This window comes from Phoca vitulina, unplaced genomic scaffold (assembly GCF_004348235.1).
Source record: "Phoca vitulina isolate PV1807 unplaced genomic scaffold, GSC_HSeal_1.0 scaffold33, whole genome shotgun sequence".
Taxonomy (NCBI): domain Eukaryota; kingdom Metazoa; phylum Chordata; class Mammalia; order Carnivora; family Phocidae; genus Phoca; species Phoca vitulina.
The window spans coordinates 15,944,780-15,963,591 of record NW_022589736.1 but is presented as its reverse complement, the minus strand read 5'-3'; the positions used below and the strand labels follow the sequence as shown (position 1 = coordinate 15,963,591).

General features: G+C 41.2%; 1 protein-coding gene across 1 annotated transcript in view; it reads left to right on the top strand.

Annotated features, from left to right (window-relative positions):
* FAM107B (family with sequence similarity 107 member B) overlaps positions 1 to 18,812 on the top strand; it is a 220,069-nt gene that overhangs the window by 124,991 nt on the left and 76,266 nt on the right. The gene's annotated exons all lie outside the window — the stretch shown is intronic.

Sequence of the window (18,812 nt, the reverse complement as noted above, 5' to 3'; positions counted from 1 at the left end):
TCCCAAATATGGAAAACTACTCAGGGACCTTTGAGCTCCTTGGGAGTTGACCCCCATAGTTTTTTTTTTTTACTTTGAGATAAAGCAGGCTAAACCACTGGTTCCACCATTTCTTCTCCAGTCTTTAAAAAACCATGTTGGAATTCTTCCATACTTCTCACATCTTCTGGTGGGTTTCATGGTTGTATCTATTATTCTTATGACCACTAGATTGTTGGCTTTGTTGGTAGGTCTCTTTCAGCACATCCACTGTTTTTTTAATGATCCTCCATGTGTTTTCTGAATTGGGTACCAGCTTCACCAGCCTCTACATTGTTTGATGTTTGCTTGGAACCATTTGGGGCTAAAGACCATGGTAGTTGATATGGGCAACTGACATTTTACAGTACTACGTTACTCAGAAGAATGCTTTGTAACTGATGTTGGCAAGTTCATTAAAAACAGTGTCCTCAGCAACGTTGAGTGCTAATATTGAGAAAGGTGAGTTTGACATTTTTGTTCAACAATAGAAGTATGAAGGAAAATGGACTGTTTTGTATGCCTCTAAAATGCAAAGCCCAATCATGAGATATTTAGTTTGAAGTCTGAACCCATCATCACCCTTCACATGTCTTTGTGTTTCTCTTGTGCCCATCTCCGTATCTCTGGGCTGCTCACTCTCCTTGGGATGTCTGTGCCTTTTCTGTAGTAGATATCCTTTCAGTGAATTTCCACTTAGCACCTCGTGGATGAACTGTCACTAAATTCTTCCTGTTAAATATACAGGGTCAGTCCCATGGCATGCTAGACTCTTGCAGCTGATAGGCTGTTTTCCACACACTTCTGCTTCTACTGATTGAGTTATTTGCTTACTGAGAATAAGATGTGTTTGCTTCAAACTTGTTTACGCCTGACATACTTATTATTGTAATACTGTAACATAATTAAACATTAAATAAGTCAAAAAAACATGAGTTCCAAAAGAAAGAGGGTTATTATTGTGAAAATCAAATCAAATGCTTGGAAAAGAACGAAGATGAGCTGCTTAAGACAAATTAGGTGTAGGCAAGAGAACTATATAAGACAAGCAAAGTAGTAAAAATCAAGCCTTCTTTACTCAGATTTCTTTGCAATTCTCTTCACATTCTCTCTTCCATTTGAAGAAACAAATTGGAAATTGTGTTGTTAATGCAACGTAGGCATGATTTGTGTGGGAAAAAAAAAACAAGGGAACTCCAATTGGAAGGCTTACATTTAGAGGAAAACTTGACCCTACAATCAAATCAATGAGTAAGCAAATGCCTAATACATGTTTACATTAAATTAAATGTGTAAGGCAAAGATTATTTTTATATGATTTCCTGCACTGATCAACTGACCATCTACCTGAACCAATAGCCAATAAGAGGCTTCCTAGTGTACAGATCCTTTAACATACTTCTTATGTGCTATATCCTTCTGGAAGCTTACTCTGACTCTCCTCTTCACTCTGGATTAAAAATCCCTTGTCCTAGCCCCTCAGCTGTTCGTCCACCACAGCATTTTATTACTTCATAACTGGTTTGCTTAGTTGTCTATCTCCTCCACTGAACCATGAGCTTGCTGAGAGCCTTGAACTCATTTGTAATATTCTCCATATTTGTATTTAATATTATTAAAATACTCTCATTTTAATATTCTTCTGAAACACTGCATGACCTCTGTGTGGATGCACAAATGTTCATTGAATGAATGTTGAAATGTAGACTTCATTACAGGTGTTTATGAAATAACCAAGATTAAAAACCAAGGTATTACTTTATGAAAAAATTTTGTCGGTAGAAGGGGATTGTTTCTCTGGTATTTAAGATGTGTTATGTAATGAGCAAGAAGAGAAATTACCTGGGGATCAGGTAGTATTTTACTATTTTTACTGTTTGTTTACTGCTTGTTTAATGTATTTTACTGTTAGTGTGCATTGTATTGACACATCTTCTCTTAACTGCAAGATATTTTTGTATGTATTTTTCACCCTGCAGGATTTTTCCTCCTCTTTTTGCTCTCCCTGTGCCATACTGTTTCCAGCAGCTAACAAGCAAGTTGTGGAACTGGGCTGGTACCACCCCACATCAGCTGGGAAAACCTCAAAGAATCTGAATCCTTCCATTTCAAATATTGTTTATTCTCCTTCTCTCTTCCCCAACTTCAAATCAACACATGCTTCTAGTCTGGGAATCTAGGGGAGTTCTCAAGGCCATGTATCTGTTTCCTTTAATAGACTTGTAGCCTAATTAAGCTAAGCATTAGCTTACTTTTTGTCCTTTACGTTCTTTAATTCCTTGGTCTTCACTCTTTAATCAAATGTCTTGCTTTAATTTCCCCGGCCCTGTGGCATTGGGCTTATGTCTAGCCACACAGTGTTCCTTTTTGTATACATTTTGAAAAGTGGCCCACAGGAGGAAATATTTCATCCAAAGTGAGCATTACAGTTTGAACACTTAAGAGCTTGGAACCAGAGTCTACAATAGGAGTCAGTCATAGACACAAATGTCACAGGCACAGTTAAGAGAAAAATTATAAAATTAATCTATGTGATATAAGCAACAGTTTAACATGTGCTTTCAAAGCATAGCAAAGTGGAACGGATCTCATTCTTCTCATTTGCCCCAGGCAGGTCCCCTCCCCTGGAGTCCCCTGAAAGCAATTGCAAATTGAAAAAACAGAGACCCTAAGAAATGAAACTCTCTTTATTGCAAATGACTTGATTATCTACATTACAAATCCCAAAGCATTCTCAGAAACAACTAAGGGAACTAATATGAAAGTTTATCACATTCATATCACACTAATATGAAAGTTTATCACATTCATAGGATACAAAGAAATCAATTGTATTTCTATACTGGTAACAAATAATAGACAATTGAAACTGTAAATAAAATTTACAATAGCATCAAAACCATGAAATACTTAGGGATAACTTTAACAAAATACGTGTAAGTTTTATGTGCCAAAGAATATAAAACACTGAGGAGCGAAATCTGAAAAGACTTAAATAAATGGAAATATATACCATGTTTATGGATTATAAGACTAAATATTGTGATGATGTCAGTTCTCCCCAAATTGATCTGTAGATTTAATATAATCTCAGTTAAAATCTCAGCAAGTTTTTTGAAAAAAAAAAACTTAGCATAACCAAAATAATTTTGCGAAAGAACAAAGTTGGATGACTCACACTGACTGATTTTAAGACTTAGTATAAAGGCAAGACAAAATATTATGGTATTAATGAAAGGATAGATATATAGACACATGGTACAGAATAGAAAGTCCAGAAATAGACACACACTTATATAGTCAGTTGATTTTCCACAAAGCTACCCAGGTAATTCAATGTATAAAAAATTGTCTTTTCAACAAATGAAGCTGAAACGATTGAACATCCTTATGCCAAAAAAATCTCAAAGCCAAAACAACAACAACAACAACAATAACAAAAAGCTCACCCTTACCTAGCACCACAGACAAAAATAGATCATAGACCTAAATGTAAAGCAAAAACTAAAAAAAAGTCTAGAAGAAAACATAAGAGAAAGTATCTGGGACCTTGGCTTGGGCAAAGGTTTTTTAGCTAAGACACAAAAACACAAACCACAAAAGGAAAAAAAAAATGAATAAATATGACAACAAACTTAAAGTTTTTACTTCTCCGGAAGACCCTGTTAAGAAAATAAAAAGAGAAGTTACAGACAGGGAGAAAATACTCGCAAGACATACACTTAATAAGGGATAAAAAATTTCTTACATCTTAATCTAAACTAAGAAAACACACAGCCAATAAAAGCTGGATAGAAGATTTGAACAGACGCTCCACTAAAGAAAATATATGGGTGGCAAATAAGCACATGAAAAGATGTTTGACATCGTAAGCTATTAGGGAAATGAAAATTAAAACCACAGTGAGCTATCATTTAACCTGTTAGAATGGTTAAGATAAAAAACACTGACAAGACCAAGTGCCGACAGAGCATAGAACAACCAAAATTCACACGCATTGCTGGTGGGGATGTAAATACAGACACTAGCAGCAGCTCCTATAAAGCAAAATATACACTTACCACATGGATAGATTTCCTAGGGCTGCAGTAATAAAATATCACTAACTGAGCGGCTTAAAACAACCGAAATTTCAATTTACTGTGTTATCGTCTCACGCTTCTGGTAGCTGAAAGGGTGAAACCAGGGGGTCAGCAGAGCCGGGGTTCCCTCTGAAATTTATAAGGGAGTATCCTTCCTTGCACCTTCTAGCTGTGGGTGCTTGCTGGCAGTCCTTGGCATTCTTTGGCTTATAGATGCTTCACTCCAATATCTGCTTCCATTGCCGTTTCTGTGTCTCCTCTCCTCTTAGAAGGACACTAGTCATATTAGGTTAAGGGCCCATCCAAATCCAGTATGAGCTCATCTTAATTAATTACAGCTGCAGTGACTTTGTTTCCAAATAAGGTCACATTCTGAGGTACAGGGGATGAGGATTTCAACATTCTATTGGGGGGACGTAATTCAACTCATAATACCATTCAACCCAACAATCCCATCCTTAGGTATTTTTTTAAACATTTATTTATTTATTTTAGAGAGCGCGCATGAGCAAGCAGGGGAGAGGGGAAGAGGGAGAGAGAGAATCCTGAAGCCAACTCCCCGCTGAGCGTGGAGCCCAATGTAGGGCTCGATCCCGGGACCCTGAGACCATGACCTGAGCTGAAATCAAGAGTCAGTGGCTTAACTGACTGCGCCACCCAGGCGCCCCTCCATCCTTAGGTATTTACCCAGGATAAATGAAAACAATGTCCTCACAAAGATCTGTATGAGATGTTTATAGCAGCTTTATTTATGGTCATCCAAAACAGGAACCAACCCAAACAGTCATCAACCGTGAATGAGTAAATGTGATACCTCCATACAGTAGAATTCCACTTGGCAATAAAAGGGCCAAACTCCTGATACATCCAAGAGCATGGGTGGATCTCAAAGCTTGATGTTAAGTGAAAGAAGCTGCACAGAAAAGACTGGAAACTACCATTTACTCAACAATCTGGAAAAGGCAGAACTATGAGGCAAAAAGCAGATGAACCAGGGGCGCCTGTGTGGCTCAGTCAGTTAAGCGGCTGCCTTTGGCTCAGGTTGTGATCCCAGGGTCTTGGGATCGAGCCCTGCATCGGGCTCCCTGCTCCGCAGGAAGCCTGCTTCTCCCTCTGCCACTCCCCCTGCTTGTGTTCCTGCTCTCGCTATCTCCGTCTCTGTCAAATAAATAAATAAAATCTTAAAAAAAAAGCAGAGGAACCAGACATGGGAAAAACATACTGATCCCAAAGTCACAAGAGGGGACTTTTTCAGATGATGAAAATATTCTCCATCATAATTGTGGTGGTGGTTATATAACCGCATACATTTGTCAAAAGAGTAATTTTTACTGTGTGTAAATTATACCTCCATAAAACTGACTTTCACAGTCTCGGGTACTGCATTTGCAAATCAAAAGTACTTAAAAAAATAGGACCCAAGATTCTTTGAGACCTCACTGTAGGTGATCTGTATATAAACTTTTCTAATTCGAGGAATTAAGGTTTCTAACAAAGATTGTTACACATACTAGGATTAATTGACGTTAGCAAACATCAGTATCGCTTCCTGTGGCTGGAGATCAAGAAAGGAAATCTCTAGAGAGCCAGGGTCTGTCCTTTGGGGGAATGGCCCCCAGATCACTACAGGGAGATGCCCGTAAGACAATTAGATAGTTAGAAAGCCATCATGGTGAGAAGCAGCGAGGCCTCCAACCCCACCTCCTGCGTGTACCTTGGGCTCTTTCCTTGGCATTGACCTGAATGTTCCCCACTTAGTTCTCCTGACAGCGCTTCTCGGGACATGGCTGTGCTCTGCCCGCCCTAACAGGACAACCTTCTCTTGGTTTTCATCTGACCTGCTCTGAGCTTATCGTTCTGTTTTTGTCTGCACTCAGATATGGATAAATGACTTTCGTGTTTCCTACCAATCGTGAAATTATGGTATGTTAAGCTTCACATGATAGAATGTATAATTTTATGTGAAATCATATTTGATGTGTACCAGATTTTTTTTAAGACTGTGTCTCCTGCAGAGCATGACCCCTTTCTGAACAAGACCAGGGCTCTTTCTCACTTTGTGTTTCAAGGTTAAGAGTCCTGTGTCTTCCCCAGAGGTCAAAACCAGAGAGGGCCTTACCTTCAGGTGCAACCCCCCCTCCCTTTACAGATACGCTTCTCTTAATACACAACAACTGCTTAAGAGGAACATAACAAGGGGTGCCTGGGTGGTGAAGCCGGCTAAACATCCGACTCTTGGTTTCGGCTCAGGTCATGATCTCGGGGTGGTGAGGTTGAGCCTCAGTTCAGGCTCCATGCTCAGCAGGGAGTCTGCTTAGGACTCTTTCTCCCTCTGCCCCTCCCCCACCCATCTCTCACACGTGCTCTCTCTCTCTCTCAAATAAATAAATAAATCTTAAAAAAAAAGAAAAGGAACATAACAAGAATCACACACATGCCTCAACAGGAAGGTTTGTTTCCTGAGGCTTTCATTCATGGTGAAAACCAGGGATTGACCTTCAAAAAAAAATCTTAAAATATCCCGTGTCTTTCTCCCTGCCAATTTCCTTTTCCTCCCCGCCTCTCCATTTCCTCTTCTTCCCTGCCGCCCCATTCCTGTCCTAGTTAGCTCTTTCCTCTTCTTGCTCCCTTTTCTCCATCCTTCCCTCTCCCCTCACTTCTCTTCCTCCTCCTGTTCCCATCTCCCCACCTGACCATCTTCTGTCTACTTGATATTTTATATTTTCCCTGCTCTCTTTGCAGTGAGACTGTGACGAGGGACCCAAGTGTATTTTTCATTAATGCTGTTCTTATTTAATAAGGTTTGGTGTTCTCCGATAAGCCTAGCAGAAAAACTCTACAAACTTGCCCACAGTATACTCACTGGGGGCTTCCACTTTCTTATGCCAGGCAGATGTAGGCAAGGAACAATACCCTATACTGGGTCTTGGTGTGGTTCCAGCTCATGCATATTCATATTTCCTACCTCATTAGTAGTCCCCTGGGCTTAACTCTGTGTCATCAGGAGAGCCCTGAGAATTGTGGAAATCTCAATTAAGACAATGCTCCTTGTCTTTTCATTGGCCTTGATATTTTTTGAAACACAAGTTTCCAATTGCTCCACAGAACTGCTAATCAGATTTCATTTCTATATATAAAAGTAAGTCTTAAGAACAGTTATTCCAGCAAATGTGCACTGTGCCCTAAGTTCAGCTTTATCAAAATTCCCAATAAAGACACTCAGTTCTGCATTCCACAAGAAGATTAAAATCATTTAAAAAAAATAATGTCTCTAAGGACCTTTGCATAACACAGCAGGGAAATACCTAACATCTTTTAGAAAGATTTAAAATAATGACTATAAAAATGTTTGGGAGGGAGGCGCCTGGGTGGCACAGTCAGTCAAGCGTCTGACTCTTGATTTTGGCTAAGGTCATGATCTCAGAGTCGTGAGATCGAGTGCCCTGTTGGGCTCCATGCTCAGCACAGAGTCTGCTTCAGATTTTCTCCATCTCCCTCTGCCCCTCCCCCCTGCAGCTCCCCTTGCACTCACTCTCTCTCTAAAAAAACAAAAATTGAAAAAATTGAAAAATCAAAATATTTGAAGAAATAATCTGTAAAGCTAAGGTTTTTTTGTGATTATGTCATATAATTGGGAAGTGATATAATAATACTTTAAGTCATTTTATCATAGTGATTTTTAATATAATTCAACAAATATCTATAGCTCCTGTTATGGAGCTAAGCCCCGAGGGAATGAAAATGGCGTCTGCCCTCAAGATTTACAAGGGAATCAGGGAAAAAAGATATGCACAAAAAATCTTAATGTACAACAGATAACAAGTTTGTTATCTTCTTGAGTGTAGATGTTGTGCCTTTCATTTAACTTACACTCCTCTCAAATCTAGCTCAGTCCTTTACACACAGAGATACTTAATAAGTGTGTTAGAAAAACTAAGTGTTCTAAAAAGGAAATAATGCAAGCAATTAATGCAGATTACAAATGTTAGGGAAGGTCTCCCGGAAGTAGGACTTGAGCTGAAACTTAATATATGGGTAAAATTTAGATCTGTTCAAAGGGAGAGGCAGAGCATTCCTGCCGGAGGAAAGAGCATGAATGAGATTCAGAGGTGGGAGCAAGTGTGCTGAGCAGGTGTGAGGGAAATCGGCTGGAGCAGAGCGTTCCCTCAGGGTTTAATGTTTAGAAAGCCAATAAACATAATCACTAATCCTCTCAATACAGGATCGTTCCCATCAGCTTAGGAAGAGCATACCAAGAATTACACACAGGCCTCAATAGGCCATTCATTTCTTCCACTTTAAAACCAAAACCAAACAGAACCTTTCTTGGCTCTATATTCCCCTCTCTAAAAAAAGTTGCCTCTAAGTCCTCTCCCTGAATCTCTCTTGAAGTCACCCCAGTAAGGCTCCCATGCCCACAGCTCCACCAAAGATACCTGGGTGGGTAAATCCACCCGTCAGGTCCCAGCCCCCAGCTCTATGGACCTGGACCTTCCAGCAGTGTTTGAGACAGGTGCCTGCTCTCTCCTCCTTGAACCACTGGCCTCGCCTGTCCACCAGGACCATACTGTCCTGGTGTTCACTTATTCCTTGGCCATTCCCTCTCAGTCTCTTGTGCTAGTGTCCACCCATCTCCCTGACCCTGAAATGTGGGGGTGGCCCAGGGCCCGGACCTCACTCATTTCCTAGGTGATATATGCAGGTTGGTGTTCAGTATCATATGCCCACTGATGACATTTAAATTTATAGATCTGGCCTGGCGCTTCCCTCCTAGCTATAAACTCATATCCAACTACTTGTTGGTATCTTTGGATCACTAAGGGCATATCCCAAACTGAACTCCTGATACTCTCTCCCAAAGTGGTTCCTCTCAATAGCTTCCCCTTCTTAGAGAAAGGGAATTTCACCCTTCCATGGCCTCAGGCCAAAAACTTGGGCATCACCCTTGACTGTCTCTCCCCCCCCTTCCACATCTAATCCATTAGCAAATCCTGTTGACTCTACCTTCAAAATATTCATCATGTGGCCGCTTCTCATCACTGGTTCAAAGCACCACCTTCTCTCTTCTGGATTAATACAAACGCCTTCTTTAGAAAAATTTATTTATTTATTTATTTATTTGAGAGAGAGCGCGAGAGCACAAGCGGCGCGTGTGGGGGGAGGGGCAGAGGGAGAGGACCCCCAAGCGGACTCCCTGATGATCGCAGAGCCAGACGCAGGGCTCCATCTCAGGACCCATGAGATCACCACCTGAGCCAAAACCGAGGGCCGGACGCCCAACCGAACCACCCAGGCGCCCCCAAAGCCTTCTAAGCACTCTTCTACCTTTGCTCTCCGGCATTCTGTTTTCAACCCAGCAGCCTGGCGATCCCTTTAAAATGTGCATCAGACCAGGTCTCTCTTCTGCTCCCAACCTCCCAGTGGCTTCCCAGCTTATTCAGAGAAAAAGCCAGTCTCTTCCTGCGCTGGTCTATGGGGCCTTATATCATCTGTCCCTCCCGCCCTCCCACCTCCCCTTACCTCTCTGACCTCATCATCTCTCATCCCTCCTTGCTCAGGCCCTCCAGCCACACTGGCCTCCTGCTGTGCCTGGACTTTGCCGAGTGCGCCAGCCGCAAGACCTCTGCACCTGCTATTCTAGTAGCCCAGAGAGCTTGTCCTCCAGATGCCTGCACAAGGGACTCCCTCACGTCCTTCAGGTGTTTGCTTAGATGTCAGCGTCTCAGAAACCTTCCCTTGCTATCCTGTTTAACATTACACATTCCCACCACTGCTTTCTATCCCCTTCTCAGCTTTATTATGTGTTTCTATAGCATAGCAATAATGACCGCTTTCTGCATACTATTTGCTTTTCTATTTTTCTTTTTTCTTCCTTCTTTTCTTCCTCCTTTCTACCTTTCCTGTTTGATTCTCTCTTCTAGAATATACATCCCATAATGGCAGCGATTTTTTATGTTTTGTTCACTATTGTATTCTCAGGGAGTAGAACAGTGCCTGGAACAAAGAACGTGCTTGAGAAATATTGGTTAAATAGATGAATTAATCTGCCCTTTACTAATGAGAAAATGGAGTCTTAGAGAAGTGAATAATTTGGCCAAAGTCACTACGCTTGTAAGCCGGGGGTGTAAGATGCATAATAACGTCTGTTGGACTATGGACCTAACCATTGTAATATCTGGCTCTCTGTAGGCAAAGCAAGGATCTTTATCTTATACAAGCCATGGCACTCTTCTCCAAAGCATTTTGTATCATCTTATTTGAATTTCTCTATGACAATGAAAAATTTGATTTTTTCCCATTGTTGAGAGTTACAATTTGCTCAAAAGTAAATAAGGACTACAAAAGAAAATATTAATTCCAAATCCACATGATGATAGATTACTAAAAGTTTTACTTTTTGATTCAGTTCTATTTGGATAAGATAGGAAAAAAAATCAGGAATTAAATTAATCATCCAAAGTCGTACAATAGATCAAAAAAACTTCACAAAAGAAGAAATATCGTGAGTAATGTTGCAGTGAATGTGGAATACATATATCTCTTCAAGGTACTGATTTCATTTCCTTTGCATATATATCCAGAAGAGGGATTGCTGGATCATATGGTATTTCTATTTTTAAGAAATACATTTCTTAAAGAAAGAAGTAACTGAATTTTATTTTTATTTTTTTTGAGATTTTATTTAGTTATTTGACAGAGAGAGAGATAGTGAGAGCAGGAACACAAGCAGGAGGAGTGGGAGAGGGAGAAGCAGACTCCCCGCTGAGGAGGGAGCCCGATGTGGGGCTCGATCCCAGGACCCCAGGATCACAACATGAGCTGCAGACAGGCACTTAACCATCTGAGCCACCCAGGCACCCCTATGAGAAAATTCTAATTGCTGATCCAATTCATTGCAAGTTTATGGGACTCTCCAGGTTTCCTATTTAATCCTCTGTTGGTTGTATTTTTGTAGGAAGGTTTCCATTTCATCCAAATGTTCAAATAAAGTGGCTCATAGTGTTTCTGAATTCACTTTTTAGCCTTTGATTACCGATAGTTATGTGTCCATTTTCATTCCTAGTGTATTTTTTACTTGTTTTCTGTCTTTCTCTGTCTCTCATCATTTTGGACAGAGATTTGTCAATTGAATTGGTCTTTTAAAGAGAAAGATAGTTTCTTATATTTTTACAATTCCTTCTATCTTTCTTTCTTTCTTTCTTTCTTTCTTTCTTTCTTTCTTTCTTTCTTTTTCTTTCTTTCTTTCTTTCTTTTGTCTTTTTAACTAGTAGTTTATGCTCTGATGAGGATGATAGCAGATGGTATAGAGCAGTTGCTGTAGAGAGGAATGACCTGGGGAAAGCAAGTGCGTGTCAAAGTACTGATTCCTGCCATGTGCCTCAGCTGTTGACTTGCAAAAGGGTGGTCATTAGGGCAAAGCTGGAACCAGGACAGGGCAGGTTGTCCTGAGCAATGAGGGTGGCTGGCTGAGAGGTGAACGGGCAGAATTACAAAACACTTCCAGAAATTGCCTTCAGTTGCCTGAGAAGGACTCTGTCCTGTTATTCATTCTTCCTCTCTTTTTCCTTATAAAGTTTAACTCTTTATCAACATTATCCAGCCAAAGCTAACATTGTTAGAATTTTAGTTCATGTTAAATTATGGTGGGACAACTAAAGGAATGTTATCATTCAAAGAGCGTTTTTTCAAGCCCAGTAATCCTTAGCATTTCTAATGTGTGGGTGATACAATTCTCTAAGCAGAGTTAATAAGCAAACTTTCTCTGGCAAGATTTAACATTAGCTGCAATTTGGACTTTAGTTGTAAGCTCAGAATGGATGGAGCAGTCCTCCTCTCTAGCCAAGCCTGGATGGCAACAGAAATACTATTAATGCTATAATTTCCATATAGAAGAAACATGCACCTCCGTATATATGTATATACAAGTGCCATAATTTTTTCCCAAGTTTTAATTTAAATTCTAGTTAGTTAATGTTTAGTGTAATATGAGTTTCAGGTGTAACATTTAGTGATTTGACACTTACATGTAATACCTAGTGCTCATCACATTAAGTGCACTCCTTAATCCCCACCAGCTACTCAACCCATCCCCCTGCCCACCTGCCCTCTGGTAACCATCAGTTTACAGAAGATATAGATAGATATAGATATGGATAGAGATTGCTATAAAATCACTAACTCTTTTTTTAAAATATTTTATTTATTTATTTATTTATTTGAGAGAGAGAGAGAGAGAGAGCAAGAGCAGGGGGAGAGGCAGAGGGCGAGAGAAAGGGAGAAGCAGACTATCCACTAAGCAGGAGCCCAACATGGGGCTCAATCCCAGGACCCTGAGATCATGACCCTAGCTGAAGGCAGACGCTTAACTGACTGAGCCACCCAGGCACCCCTAAAATCACTAACCCTTAAATCCGGAGGAGACAGCCTGCCATGAGTTGAATATCTTGCCCAAAATCACAAAGCTAGCTGGTAGCAGAGCCATGATTGAAATCTCTTCTGTCCTAGCCTAGTCTTTATTCCATTGCTCTATGAACTTCTGTTACTGCATTGCTTAAAAGGTAGATGAGAATATTAAGTGGCATTCAACTAGTTATTACCAATGCAAGAGTTTTAAGGAATACTTTCTGTTAACAGAAATGTATGTGTCTGGAATGCATATCAGAAAGAAGAAAAGAAAGTTGGAGCGAAATGTAGAACGTTGTCAGTGAACTGGTTGGTTTTACACGTTAGTTATTTGAATTAGGAAACATATAGGAATTACCTTTATTGTGCTCAAATATGAGATGATGGTTTGTTTACTCATTAATATCTACTATTAAGATACCTTAGTATTTTTGATAGGATGAGGGTTTAAAAGTTTTTCTCCCTCTCTTTGCTTTTTAGAGATTTTTGTTTTAATATACAGGAAGACCCTCAGGAAATCCTCTTTTCTGGTGCTGGATTCATGTGAAGAAAAAGACATAAAACTCTATCTTCACATCATTCAGGAGTTCTTTATGTGGCTAACAGCTGTTTCTCTTGATTCTTAGGTGATATTTAGCTAGATTTTAATCACTATTTTATAGAGTCCCTTTGATTTTAAAATTATCAGTAAAAAAAGCAAGTGTTTTATAAAAACTAAATTAAGCATTTTAAGCAACACATTTATTATAAATTTTGAAATTAGAACTCTTAAACTTTAAACTCCCTAGAAATGGCAGAGGGTTCAGTGACGTTATGAATTATAGCTCTGTTGTAGAGTTTGCAAAATGCTTTGTAGCAGATTAACTACTAAAGGGGAGAAAACTCATTTTTATTATTGGTGCTATTAGCGTATTTAATGAAGTGGCTCCACTCTTTTGCTCACAAATGCTCATGCAAAGAGGCTATTTTAATATAAGTGCTCATGATGTTGCTTATAGCACATTCTTTTTGATTTGGGTTTATCTTCTGATCCTTTCTAGATACTACTCATTTTATTTTATTATTATTATTATTTTAAATTTTATTTATTTATTTGTCAGAGAGAGGGAGAGCACAAGCAGGGGGAGTGGGAGAGGGAGAAGCAGGCTCCCCGCTGAGCAAGGAGCCGGATGTGGGGCTCGATGTGGGGCTCGATGTGGGGCTCGATCCCAGGACCCTGGCGATCACGACCTGAGCCGAAGGCAGATGCTTAACCGACTGAGCCACACAGGCGTCCCGATACTACTAATTTTAAAAGGTACCTACATCTAGGTATGCTGTGAAGAGATTTTGCAGGGTAAGGAAGAGATTTTGCAGAGGTCAAATCAGTTGACCTTAAGATAGGGAGGTGATCTGGGTCAGGCCTGGTCTAATCACCCTAGCACTGTAAAGGAGTCTAGAGGCAGAGATGGAGGAAGATAGAGGAGGAGGGAGACAGAGATAGGAAGCATGAGAAGGGTTTGATGTGCCTTTGCTGACTTGATAATGGAAAGAGCCACGTGGGAAGGCATGTGGGCAGCCTTTAGAATCTGAGAGAGGCTCCTAGTTGACAGCCAACAAGGAAACGGGGACCTTAACCTTAATCTTAGAGACTGGACAAACTGGACAAACAAGGAACTGCATTCTGCCAAGGGGACCTTTGTGCTCCAGATGTGATGAGCCAGGGCTCTGCCAAGTTCCTGATTTTGGCTTTGGGGGACCTTGAGCAGAGAGCCCAGCCAGGCCATGCCTCCATAAAGCAAAGATGAGCTGATATATTGGTATTGTCTCAAGTTGCTAAGTGTGTAGTAATTGGGTATGCGGCAATAGATCATACACTGATTTGGAATTTGGTCAAGCTTAGCTTCTTTAGAGAGCTAAAGCCGTTTTTCCCTCCAGTCTCATTCTTAGCTGAAAGCAAAAATGAATAAGCAGAAATTATGTCTTTGCTTTGCCAGTACCAATTTATGGAATCTGTTGTTTTGAGCTTTATGTTCCATTGCAGGTGGCTTTTCGCTTGTTTATAAATCAGAATGATTTCCCTTGAGACTATTGTTCTCAGCTGTCACAGTTACCCTTCACTGTGTAGTTCCTCAGCTCTGATTCGGGGCGGGGAAGATTATTTGCAGGGATGACCACCATGACTCCTCCTATCCTAGGATCCGGGTACTCAGTTCCCTTTGTAATGTGACCCCTGCTTTTACTATCAAGGGGTGGAAGCTGTTTTGCCTGAAGCTCGGATTAGGGCTGGCTCTGTGCTATTTTTGAATGATCAAGTGTCTCAGAATGACCTGGAGGCTAGACCTCCTGGGGCCTTACAGCTTTCCTCTTCCACCCTCTTGGATATCGCTGCCCCGTGAGGAAGTCCCAGCAATCCTGCTGAGAGGCTATGTGGAGGGCATCTGAGGCACACAAGCAGACAGCTTCAGTCAATATTTGGACTTTGAGGCCGCCCAGGACAAGCTGGTCTCTGGCAGGCCTCCCATCTGACGGCAAACACATGATAGAGCCTAGCTAAGACCAAATGGAGCTAATCCCAGCTGGTTGTGGTCCACATTGCCAGCCCGTAGCATTGTGAGCAAATCATTTGTTCTTATCTTAAGCTACTAAGTTTTGAGGTATTTTTTCCTATAGTAATAGTTAACTGATACAGATAGTAAAGAATATGACTTTAAAAATACTATTTTAAAATTAAAATCTTACTTCTTTTTTAAAGATTTATTTATTTATTCCAGAGAGAGAGAGAGGCAGAGGGAGAAGGAGATTAGCAGGTTGCCTGAGAAGGGCTCTGTCTCCCAATAGGGAGACCACGACCTGAGCTGAAATCAAGAGTTGGATGCTTCACCGACTGAGCCACCCAGGCGCCCCTAAAATTTTATTTCTTTTTGAATGGATTGTCTGTTCAAACGTCTGTGTACACAGCACAAAATTTAAGATACAAAAGAGTATACACATAAAAATGAATCTCCTGCCCCCTGGGCACTGTGAAACCTTTCTCACCTCTTTGGAGCCCTTCAGGCTAACAGGGCATAAAGTAACAATTCAAGATTGTGCCTAGAGAAAAGAGACCAAAGAAGGAGATAAAGACAACATATCTTATTCCAAATTGATTTGCTTTGCTCTACTTTATGTCCCCAAATGTACATCCCTGCTTTCTTCAGTTTTCCTTAGGAGTAACTTTAAAAGGCCTCCAGATGTCAGAGCAACAATGAGGTTAAAGTTGAGTGTAGGGTGATCTTGTGGGTGAGTATTATAGGATAGGAAATTATCAACTATGTTTTCCAGTAATGTCAGGTTAGGGACTCTATCACCAATAGACTAAGTGACTCAAAACCTTTCAGAGGAATATTTTCTTGGTATTGTATTTGGAGAAAGCGAGTGAGGAAAGGCCCTCCATGCCACCTGATAATCCATGTCAGCCCAGGAGCAGAAATCCAAGCAGGGCACAGTAGGTGCCTAGGCCACTGACCTTTCCTGGAGTCCTGTCCACATCCAGAATGTGGAATCTACAGGACATCAGACTCGGGCTGAGAGTTTGGTGTTACCTGACCTAACCCTGGGAAGTCTGCTCATGCCCTGAAAATCTAAACGCATTCATTCTACAAACATCTACCATGCACCTACTATATTCCAGGCACTGTTGGTACATGGTATGAGTACAAACATAAATATCACTCTAGTCCCTAACCTTAAAGTTCTTCTGGGCTCTACCCACAGAAACTCCAGGAGCCCCAAACCAAACTGGATACTTGATCCTACCTGGATCAAAATTCCCCTAAGATTCCAAGAATGTGAAATATTTAGCCCCAAATAGTGGACTCAGTAAATGGGTGTGGGTGTCTTTTCTTTTAAGAAGGCTTTGACTCAAGAAGTTCAAAGAAAAGATTGATCTCTTCTTACTGGTTTTGTTTAAATTATGTTTCCTGATACAAGGGCAGGGTAATGACAATGAAACTGTGGACATGTATACCCCAGACTATGGGAAGAGATACATATTTCCATTCCTCTCAGAGGGCAGGGGAAATACTATGTGGTCACTTATCACATCCAGACACTCTGCTCACTGTCCTGGCATCACAGAAGTTTGCCCCAGGTTGCTTTAAGGGGACATTACAGGCTCACTGGTGGGTTAGTGCTTTTCCAAGGTTAGAATCTAGAATTTAATGCATGCTTCTTATATTAGTTTGCTCAGGCTGCCATAACAGTGGCTTAAACAACAGACATTTATCTTCTTACAGTTCTGGAGGCTGGAAGTCCAAGATTAAGATGCTGGCAGGGTTGGTTTCTGGTGAGGCCTCTTCCTGGCTTGCACATGGCTGCTTTTTGGCTGTGTCCTCACATGACCTCTTCTCTGGGTGTCTTAGAGAGAGGGAGAGAGAGAGAAATCTCTGGTGTCTCTTCCTCTTCTTATAAGGTCACCAGTCCTACCAGATTAGGTCCCCACCTTTATGACTTCATTTAACCTTAATTACTTCCCTAAAGGCCCTATCTCCAAATGCAGTCACACTGAGGGTTAGGGGTTCAACATATGAACTTGGTGGAGGGGGGGACACAATTCAGTTCCCAACACTTTTTATATGCCAGCTACTATGTTAAGCAGGAGGTGTATATCATTACATAATGACATATGTATCAAGTGTAAACTCTGTTCAAGGAGGACATATATTTACAATACAGAGCAATAATTACCAGGCTGTGCTAGGCATGAGAGGGGCAGAAAAGGTCCATCCAGTTTGAACAAGTCAGGGAAGGCTTCTCAGAGGAATGGGTGTCAGAGAGGAGAGGAACCCTTGTGGGGGCAGAGTGGGGTGAAGGTATGCTAGGCAGAGGGGAGGCATGTGGAAGAGCATAACAGGCGACAGATTCTTTCCTCCAGTCTTTCTATTCACAGAGCAGGGCCATTTAGCAAATATAGCACTCTGGCTGAGTGAGGCCGTGGGCGTCTGGGGGATGAAGAACATACGGAAGAGGTCAAGGTGATATCAAAATTAGACTGCCCCTACAGGATACTGTAGCAACGAGCTTGGACTTGATTATGTAGTAGGAATTGGGCACTTGTTCGAGGGTTTTAACTTGAGCAGATTTGCACTTGGAAAGTTCCCTGAGAAGTAGTTTGGAGGAAAAGAGTGTGTGATTGGAAGCTGGGGAGAGTTGGGAGACCACAGTGTGATGGCAGACACAAAAGGCCCACTGTGGCAGTGTTGGTGGAATGGGGAGATGGGTATCTAGGCCTCCTGTAGGATTTCTAGGACTTGGGATTGGCTTCCATGTGGGGAACGAAGGTAAAAATCTAGGCTGGATCCCAGGTTCTGGTCTGGGAACAGGCAGACCCTCAGTTAATTACAGAAACAACAACAATGCAAGGACAGGGAGAGAAGAAAGATGTGTAGGAAAACACTATGGATAAAGTTCACACAGGTTAGTTTCTTGGGCTGGGAAGGAGCTTCTTTCTCTCTAAATCCGGTGGCAAGTGATTCCTCCCCTCGATGGGCTTCAGGGATGTAGGGATGGTCAGGCCCTTAAAGAGTTGTGGCTTTAGAGTATCTTTGGAGTAAATAATTTGCTTACCGAAAATCATAATTGATATGACTGTTCCCTGTGATCATAACCCAAGCTGTTTTAGTCAGAAAAACTTCCCAATAAATAAAGCCTTATTCATCTCTTGCCAAGAAAATTAAAAAACTTTTGATCTAAAATCCACCAACCAGCTGGCCTCGTTTGCTACTCTGAATTAGATATTTCTCATTTTTGTTCGATGTCGTGATTCAGGTACACGGTAATCTGAGTTTTAGGGTTGGGCAAGAAGCAATTTGCGGTAAGAGAGCTGTAAAAAACGAAAATAAGAGAGGGGAAAAAGGAGGTGAAAAACCTTTCCTCCTTGCGCACAAATTAAATCTCCAATTACTCTTTGATGAATGGGGACAGGGAAGGAATATGAGTAAATTTCCAGGTCACTGGGTTTCAAGTCCTGGTTTGACAGTAAATTTATACAATTCCAACAAATCTGTTTCCTTTTCCTCCCTGATTCCTTTTGAGTTTTCTTCTGTGACGTATTTGCAGGATTTCAATGGGGAGAGTCTCGCTAAGCCTCACAAGCATGGAGTGGAGATGGGGGCCAGACACCCACCAGCGAGTACGTGAGAGAGACAGAGACAGATGGGGAGAGGGAGGGAGAGAAAGATCTTTAATCGTGGGCCTCGTGATCCTACTCCTGCCACCTTGGAGTCCCCATTTCTGTCTCTCATCGGGTGACACTTAGTATTTTTCTTCCAACCTTCCCTCTCTTCTTTC